Below are 9,192 nucleotides of genomic sequence, written 5' to 3'. Positions count from 1 at the left end.
TCATTTCATATTCACTGTTGTTGTTTTTCACTAAAACTAAAAACATGACAGTTTATGGTCACAACATTGAAGACATAAAATCATATTAATAATATTAATAATTAATTTTATTAAACCCTAATGTCCATTGCGATGGACATTAAACTTAAAAAAAATCATGTGTTCTACAGCTCTGAAGATCTTCAAATCAACTTTGAATATTATCACTTGTTACTATTAAGAATAATAAAAGTTGTTGATGCTACCATGAACATAAATCTGCATATAAAAGTTAAAAAAGGAGCTCCTCCATCTCCTATGTAGTTAGTTAGCCATGCATGTCTTATGTGATTCCATGAGCTTCAATCATTTCATCATATGGGTCATACTTTCATTGTGATTGGTTGGTCAGGGACCAATCAGTGACCAGGCAATACTTAGTATTATAAAAACAAAATCTTATTGGTTTAAACCAAAAACCATGTGATGTCCATTGTGATGGCAGCAGAGTCTGAAGGTGTAAACTGGTTTTTGCAACACCTTTTGTTTCCTTGTGTGAACATTTTTAGAGAGAGATCTCTGAGTGTAAATGTAATTTTTGACCACTTGGTGGCAATGTCCCCAAACTGCTCAATGTCAAGACATAAACAGTAATTTTTTACATTTCTTGTGACTAAAAGTAATCAGATAAACAGCAGATGTTACATCCCATTTAATAACTATGTGCTCTTTCTGAGTGTTTACATAACTGTTTTTCTTTTTTCTGGGCACAATAATGCGCTCTGTTGCTAAATCCTAAAAACAGAAACAGTTGCGGCCACAAGAGGGCTTTCTATGACCATTATTTGCACTTAACTTGCAGATTCTTAACTCTTTATTGTTAGTAGCAATTAATACTGTGTGTGTGTGTGTGTGTGTGTGTGTGTGTGTGTGTGTGTGTGTGTGTGTGTGTGTGTGTGTGTGTGTGTGTGTGTGTGTGTGTGTGTGTGTGTGTGTGTGTGTGTGTGTGTGTGTGTGTGTGTGTGTGTGTGTGTGTGTGTGTGTGTGTGTGTGTGTGTGTGTGTGTGTGTGTGTGTGTGTGTGTGTGTGTGTGTGTGTGTGAAAGAAAAATTGGATGCATAAGTTTATGCAAGAACAGATTGTTTTTCCATGTATATTTCTACATCTCCCTCCAGTCAATGATGAAGGAAAACTTCTATAAAGAGGAAAAGAGAAGAGCAGACATTTTATGTGATTTATTTAGTCTTCTCGCTTTTAAGTTTTATTGAGATTAAGTGATGGATCTCATCTCTCAGATGTCAGCTTTTAGATGATGTAATTGCTTTTAAACTTATTAATATGATGTCTGCGGCTTGTTTTATTCATAATACAGTCCAAACGTCTCATTCACTGTCTGTGTGTATCTGGTAAAAATGACTTATTGTTTGCTTGATCTGTTTTATATGATATGGCTTACCATGTATTTCTCTTTTTGGAACAACGCTGTTACATATAATACTGTACACATGAAGTCCATGATAATGTGTATTCTGTGCTTGTCTGTGAGGATGAGTTGAGTTGGCATTAAAATTTTTGCATACTGTGCACACGCAAGAAAGTTTGCATACATGAAACAGAACAGCAAGCCGAAATAGTGCCTTTTGATGGTTGTGTTAGGGATAAATGATAAGCTCCAACCACAACAAATGGCACGAGTGACCCGTGTGACTCTTTTATACATATTTCTATACAGTAGGTCATCCTTTGTTTTTGGATTTGTGTTTAATTAAGTTTGCAGTCTCTAACTGCGTTACCACTTGGATGAACATTTGCTGTGTGTATTTCTACTGATATTACCTCAGTGACCTGCTTCCACCATTGTCTGTGCTTCTGATGAGTATCCAAGGCTCTTCTGGTTAGTTAAATCATCCGCAAGACTGATTCCTTTTTTTAGTGACTGGCTCAAAGCTGCTGACATACCAGGCTTTGTTTTCCACTCACTGCACAGTGCCCGCTCCAGGCACCCATATTAAACCCAATTAAACTATTCTTTCTCAAGCTAATTTGAGCAGGGCACTCAGCAGAAAGCAGTACTGGGTGCTGCAATAGTACAGTCGAGACATAGGGGTTAATTACAGTTAAATGTCCTATCCCCTTTTTTTGGTTGAGTGAAACTGAAGGGGTACTGAACTTTGATATTTGTCTCTCAGGCGTACTTAATGCATGTTTTTGATGTTTTTGTATGTGGCTGTGCTTCTTCTTTACGAGCTTCTGCTGATGTAGATGTTGTTGAAGTTCCAGTTTCAGCATCCTGTAAGACTCAAGTGCTGTTTTCCCTTTACTTAAATTCTACAATCTGGAGAAGACCTCAAATTAAACAGATTTCTGTGCATATCTTCTATATCTGGATAAGCCTTTTACAGTTCTTTAAGCAAGTCTGTACACTGAAAAAATACTCCGAAGTTGCTATAGACAAATAATTAGGAATAGAAAGTAACACATCGAGTATTCACATAAACATTGATCAACACACACATCAGTTGTAGTAAACGGAAGCTCAAGCATGTTCATTTGATGTGCGAGAACCAATGAGGTTTATTATCGTGTGTTACGCAGCACATTTGAGCTTCTGCAAGAACCGATGAGGTTTGTTCTCGCTCGTCAAGCAGGGTCGGTTGAGCTTCTCTTTATGTTCGCTAATCAATGTTTATATGTAAATAAAAGCCTAAATTTAATGTGTTCATCATATAAAGCGATTGTGTCTCTTCAGAAAATTTGGACTAAACTGCTGAATTCAGAGTAGTTTTACGATCTCTTTATGAACTTTTTGAAGTATCAAAGTGGTAGTTGCGTAGTTGTCAATGGAGAGGACAGAACTGGCTCAGATTATATTAAAAATATCTTAATTTGTGTTCCAAAGATTAATGAAAGTGTTACGGGTTTGGGGCAACATGAGGGTGAGTAAATGATGACAGAATTTTCATTTCTGGGTGAACTAACCCTTTAAACATAAAATGACTGAAATAGTATATTCTTGTAAAATAATAATTGTTGTTTTATTTACAACCTAGAAAAATCAGTACACCAGAATGGAATTACAGTAATACATTTCCTCGTTTTGCATTTTTATAGGTTGTAGCATCACTTACAGTAGTTTTGAAAGTGTGTAGAGTAATATTATTGCATTAATAATATTAAAGGATAAATAATAATGATTCACTCAGTTTTAGTTTTTATAGGATTTTCAAATTAATAAATATATAAACTAATAAACATCATCTGATCCTAAACTAATAGACTTCATTAGTATACTTCAGTGGCTCAAGGCTAATTTCCCAAAGCTTGTCAGTCTGTCTCACTCTCTGTCTGTCTCTCTCCCATGACCTGACCATGACGGGAGAGATCTCTTTGGTGGACAGCCAAAAGAGAAAGAGAAAGAAGAGCCTGGAGCCCGCATGCCGGTATGTTATTGTTCATCCTGGCCAGGGAACAAGGTCGAGGAAGGCTGCAATCCCCTGCCTGCCAAAAGGCTTTGACCAACAACCCACACCCCGTCAGCCGTTTCCTATGTTACTTAATAATAACAGGCCCATGCCAAAACACTAGTTTGGACAAACAGACGTAGGGCCTCTGTCAAATGGTTGTTCATAACCTAAACGCCTTTGTTTGACACTCATCAAATATTACAGGTCAAAAGGTGACAGAGCTGAAAAATGTTCAGGAAAAAGCATATAAGGAACATATGAATTAACCCTCTATACACAAAGGACGGCATATTTTCCCCTTAATTATATTTCACATTCAATAGTTACAATAACAAAAGTAAAAAAATCAAGATGAATAAACACATGGTGAAAAACAGATGAAAATGTTGCCAAAATCTTATGCCAAAATGAAAAAAAAAGTTTTTTTTGAAATGCTTTACATTTTAGTTTAATTTTAGATAGTTAAATGGTTTGAATTAAGGCAAGGCAATTTTATTTGTATAGCACATTTCATACACAATGGTAATTCAAAGTGCTTTACATAAAGAAGAACCAAATACATAAGAATAAAAATGTAATGCATAAGAAATAAAAATAACAGTAAAAACCACTATCTGGATGGAAGAGTTAGAAAGTTTCAGGGAGTTTTTTGTTGTCCGTCAGAGCGGATCTAAATGGATCTATCCATCAGAGCGGATCTAAATGGATCTTCCTCACGCAGAGGGATAACTGTAAAAAATATTTATATTTGTCAGGTAGCTGTGCATTTAAACAGTACCCTTATAGACAAATCTTCCTGCACTAACCCTGTCAGAGCTCCATCCAGGGATAACTCTACTCAACATTGTTGTCTGTCAGAGCGGATCTAAACAGATCTTCCTCATGCGGAGGGATAACTGTAAAAATATTTGTCAGGTAGCTGTGCGTTTAAACAGTACCCTTACAGACAAATCTTCCTGGACTAACTCTGTCAGAGCTCCATCCAGGGATAACAAATGCTTACTTCCTAATTCTCCCAGCTCTTTCAACCAGACAGCAAGATTTAAAATGCATTAAAAGTCAGAAATAAAAAGATGATACATAAAAGATTGATATAAAATGCATTAAAAATAAAATAAAACAAGAAAAAGAATTAAAAGAATAAAAAGACAATACGTATAAAATAAAGTGCAAACAGTTCGGACATAGCACAGTGCTCAATCAGTAAATGCGTAGCTAAAAAGATATGTTTTGAGTCTGGATTTGAATGTGACTACTGTTGGAGCACATCTGATCTCTTCTGGAAGCTGGTTCCAGCTGCGGCTGGCGTAACAGCTAATTAAAAAAAAAAATTTGAATTGTATTCCTATAGCTTTAATATATTTTAGTTTCAGTTTTAGTAATTATAGTTAAGGAATCCAGCACTGAGGAACCAGTTTAGATTTCCATCTAAAATAAGCAAGATCTCGCACTTGCGTCCACAATCTCAGGAAGCACCGCATTAGGTCAGTGTGTCTGTCAGTTGCTGGTTCTCGTAAAGCAAACAGAAATACAATAAACAGTACCACAAGTTTTAAGAAGAAATTCTCTGCCCATGTAAATGCTTTCCTGTTTGGACAAAAGTATGAAGACACCAACTGCAAGGCCTTCTGTGATAGGCTACTGCTAATCTTACATTAGCTTACATTGGCAATTTGAGTCACGGTTTACTCATCGCTAATGAGGATCATTTGGAGAATGTTTGTCAATGTGGCTGCACTATGACGCAGTTTGCTCTTAAAACATGCTCTGCGTTTGTGACTGTGACAACCTGTTACATTTGTGTGTTTCCCATTTGTAATTTAAGAGCACAAATTAAGAATGATTTTTTTAAGAGTGTGCCAAACTATTTTCAAAGTCAACACATGCTTTATCTAAGTTGTATTTGGGCATGCTTCCGTTCTCCCACATTTATACTGTCATGGGGACAGTGGCTCACGGAGACCAGATACCATGACAACGCTCTTCTGTAACCATATACAGTGTAAACACTGCTGGTAGTGTTTACAACACAATGAGTCTCCAAAGCCGTGATAAGAAACAGTAGCAGTTATGATGTTCCACAGATTATTATTATTTTTTTTATATATATAAATTAATTTTATAATAATTAAATAACTCATTCCACAGTTTATAGCTAAATAAAAAAGATGAAAAACAAAATATTTCAAAAAATGTATTTTTTTTGTTATGATATACACTACCGTTAAAAAGTCAGTAAATTCTTTTAAATAAATTAATACTTTTATTCAGCAATGCTTTAAATTGATCAAAAGTCACAGTAAAGATATTCATGTTAAGTGATTTCTATTTCAATAAATGCTGTTCTTTTGAACGTTCTATTCATTAAAGAATCCACAAAAAATTTTCCACAAAAATATTAAGCAGCATAACCGTTCTCAACGTTGATAATAATAAAAAAAGTTTCCTTGAGAACGAAGTCAGCATATTAGAATGACGGATCATGTGACCAGGTATTGTGACAGGCAAAAGACAGTAAACTGTAGTTATGTGGGCGCTCAGGTTTTTCTGTCATTTGGCCAAAATCTCATGGTATTAACGATGAAGTGCCACGCATGGAGAAGACTCGACGACAAATGCTAGAATAAGACACTCTTCGCCACTCCTCAAATAGGATATATAAAACATTAACATTTGTATATAGTGTACAAAATGCTGTATCCTACTTGTTCAAAGAACCAGTTCTTTATTTACCATTGCAAACAAGCAGAGACGCGCCAAATGCGTGCGGCACTTCTTTCACGATAGATGCGGGGTGGAGTTATGCAGTTTGACTGACAGTTTGAGGAGACAATGGAGTTACAAGGTTTAGTCTCATGCTCTTTTTAATACTTTTCATTGGTTAAATATTTGCAAAACCCACCGACAGGCGTAAAGGGTGACCAATCGTATGATTTATGAAGAATATAGAAAAAAAAGGACGAAATAGAGTGGTATGACGCATTTTTGTACGCCAAAACCTGGAAACACTTCCGGTTCCAATGGGTTTTTGGGACCAGAAGTGCTAAAATCTGAAATAAGGTCTGTGGTTAACACAAGATAATTTCACGTTTTATTCTAAGACATAAAATACATAAGTATTAACCTACCCGTGATTTTTTAAGCTGTTACATGTCTTGAAAATGACATTTGCTAACAAGTGGCTTAATTGGACTATAGAGGCTGTTGGCGACACTGAACGTCATCACGCCGAACAGGTAAAGCTCAAGTCCATTTTTACAGCCTTGTTATGCTTATTGTGCTATTACAAACTATTCTAATTCAGACTTTCAGGGAAAATGTCTTTAGATAAAGAATGAAAGAGTTGTCGGAAGAGTTGCTAGGTGGTGGTGTCGTGCGACCGCGGTGTAGTTCGCTTATAGCCAACCTTTAGCTTTTTGCTTCTGCCAACTGCATTTAGGCTTCAAAATTCATAAAGTTGTGTTCATCTGTGAAAATTATCTTGATGGACAAAACGTGTAAGTATCATAAACTGTTGTTGATCACAAAAGATAACCCAAAAGCCTATTGGAAAATCCTGCTGGGTTTTGTCGAGGGAACCAGCGTGACGCTAACTGCCTTTTGGCCTACAAAGTGACGTCATAGTTCCACCACTCTATATGGAGATACAAATCTTCTGCCCGACAACAAAATATTATACATGAGGTAAATTTATTTTACCTTATAAAGTAATTGTCATACGGAGTTTTAGCACTGGAGTGAAATAATAATTATAATAATAATAATGAAAAAATATATAGGTAATTATTCCTTTTTAATGACTGTCCTGCAGACACATTACTATTTTGTCACGCTGACTATTGAAATGATTGTCTGTGGTAATTGACAGTGATGTCACAGATGCTGCAAATGGAGCTTAACCCAGAATATTCCTGCAAGTCTTATTGTCAGTTGTGAGTAAACAGACAATATTTTAGAACAGTTTGCTCTAGGACATGGTGATAAACATTTATTGTACTTTATGTTAACATTGTTGTTGTCCTGAAGCAAGTATCCACCTATAACCGCTTTATGATCCAGAGCAATTAGAAAGACGAGCAGAACGTTAAGTACAGAGCAAGCGGCTCGTGGTGTGAGATATTCAAGGAAGTGAGGGGTTTCGTGGAACAGGACACTGAAACCACCCAGTGAGAGTGAAAGAAAAAGTTGTCTCTGCCTGACCTTAGCAATCTATGGCTCACGGTGCTAACTCAGATCGGCTGGTGAGGACACACAGGGTCTGAAAGTCATCTGACTTTGAGATATCACGCTTAATGAAAAGAGTGGTTGAAAGAACAAGATAGAGGATAGAGGAACAGAAACAGTGAGCAAAGCACTGTGAGATAGGGAATGGGTGGTGCTTTAGCCGGTTCTGGCTAGTTTAGTGCGTAATGCCGCCTGGGTGCCTGTGTGGGAGCGGTGCTGATGACTCATGTAATCTTCATGCTGGGGCCTGTCCCTGGATGCTGAGCGTGTGTGGAAGTGTGAGGAAACACAAGCTGTCGCTCTTGGTAGTGTGCCAGTGGCCACTCTAGTGTGTTCTGTACCCTTGTTGACCAATTATACACCCTCTCTGGTAGTTATGCGTAGGTTATGCAAACTCTGAGAAAAGAGGATTAATCAGTTGTTACACTTTTTTTTGTCTAAAAATCATTATGGATTATTCCAGAAACATTTGAAGCTTTCTCCAACAGATCCAATAAAATGGCTGTCCCTCTCATATTAACTCTGAAGTCACCATGAAATCAAAATTAATGGTTTGCTTTCATAATGCATGTTCCTGGTTTTACTGTCATTTAATTCATAAGTGCATGTTATTTAAAAATATATATATATTTAGTAATCTGTAGTCAAAAGGGAATAACTTGCTCTTCCTCTGAAACAGAAGCATTGGTTTAATAAATGCATATAATGATTACATTTTACGATCCACTCAATTCCCATAATTTCATTTATCACCCCCCTTAAAAATTTAAATTATGACAAAAAAAGTCAAAATTATGAGAAAGCAATAATTATGACATTTCAAAATTATGAAAAAAGAAACAATTTTGTCATAATTTCTACTTTTTATCTTATAATTTTGGCATTTTTCAATAATAATTATGACTTTATATCTCATAATTTTGACTTTTTTATTCATTTTGTCTGTAATAATAATTTAATTTAATTAGGATTAAATAAAAACAACAACAACAAATATCAAAAGAGTTAATAGAGTTCATAAATAAGAGTTAATAAATGGCAAATCCTATAGGCATCCTTTTATGAGGTTTAGGCATTTTGAGGGGATCAAAAGAGTGAATATGAACCATTTTAATAAGATATTGTTTATGTCAGAGTAATATTACCTTCAGTGGCTTTTCTCTCTTAATATGGTCAGGATCCTTCCGGTTCCAAAGTCGTTTTGGCCAGGCAAAGACAACAGGGGAATGTGAATGGTATTTGGGCCAAGATTTAGCAGTACTGGCAGACTACCAACCATAGTTCCTTTGGAGTTAGATGCCCATTTAATTGCTTTTCTTAAGAAGTTGCCCTTCCATGCTTATCATGGTTTTGCCTTTAATGATGGTTCAGGTCAAGACATGACTGGGTGTTTAAAAAACAAACTCTTAGAAGCCAGCTATTTGTCTTTTTTTGTGGATTCATGAAGCACAATGCCAAAACTGATTTCAAAACACAGCACTTGAGTCCCGGAATCGGGCTGTCATAAAAGATGATTACCGTTAAC

Source organism: Ctenopharyngodon idella, chromosome 5 (genome assembly GCF_019924925.1).
Source record: "Ctenopharyngodon idella isolate HZGC_01 chromosome 5, HZGC01, whole genome shotgun sequence".
NCBI classification, from domain to species: domain Eukaryota; kingdom Metazoa; phylum Chordata; class Actinopteri; order Cypriniformes; family Xenocyprididae; genus Ctenopharyngodon; species Ctenopharyngodon idella.
Note: the sequence above shows the minus strand (reverse complement) of the source record.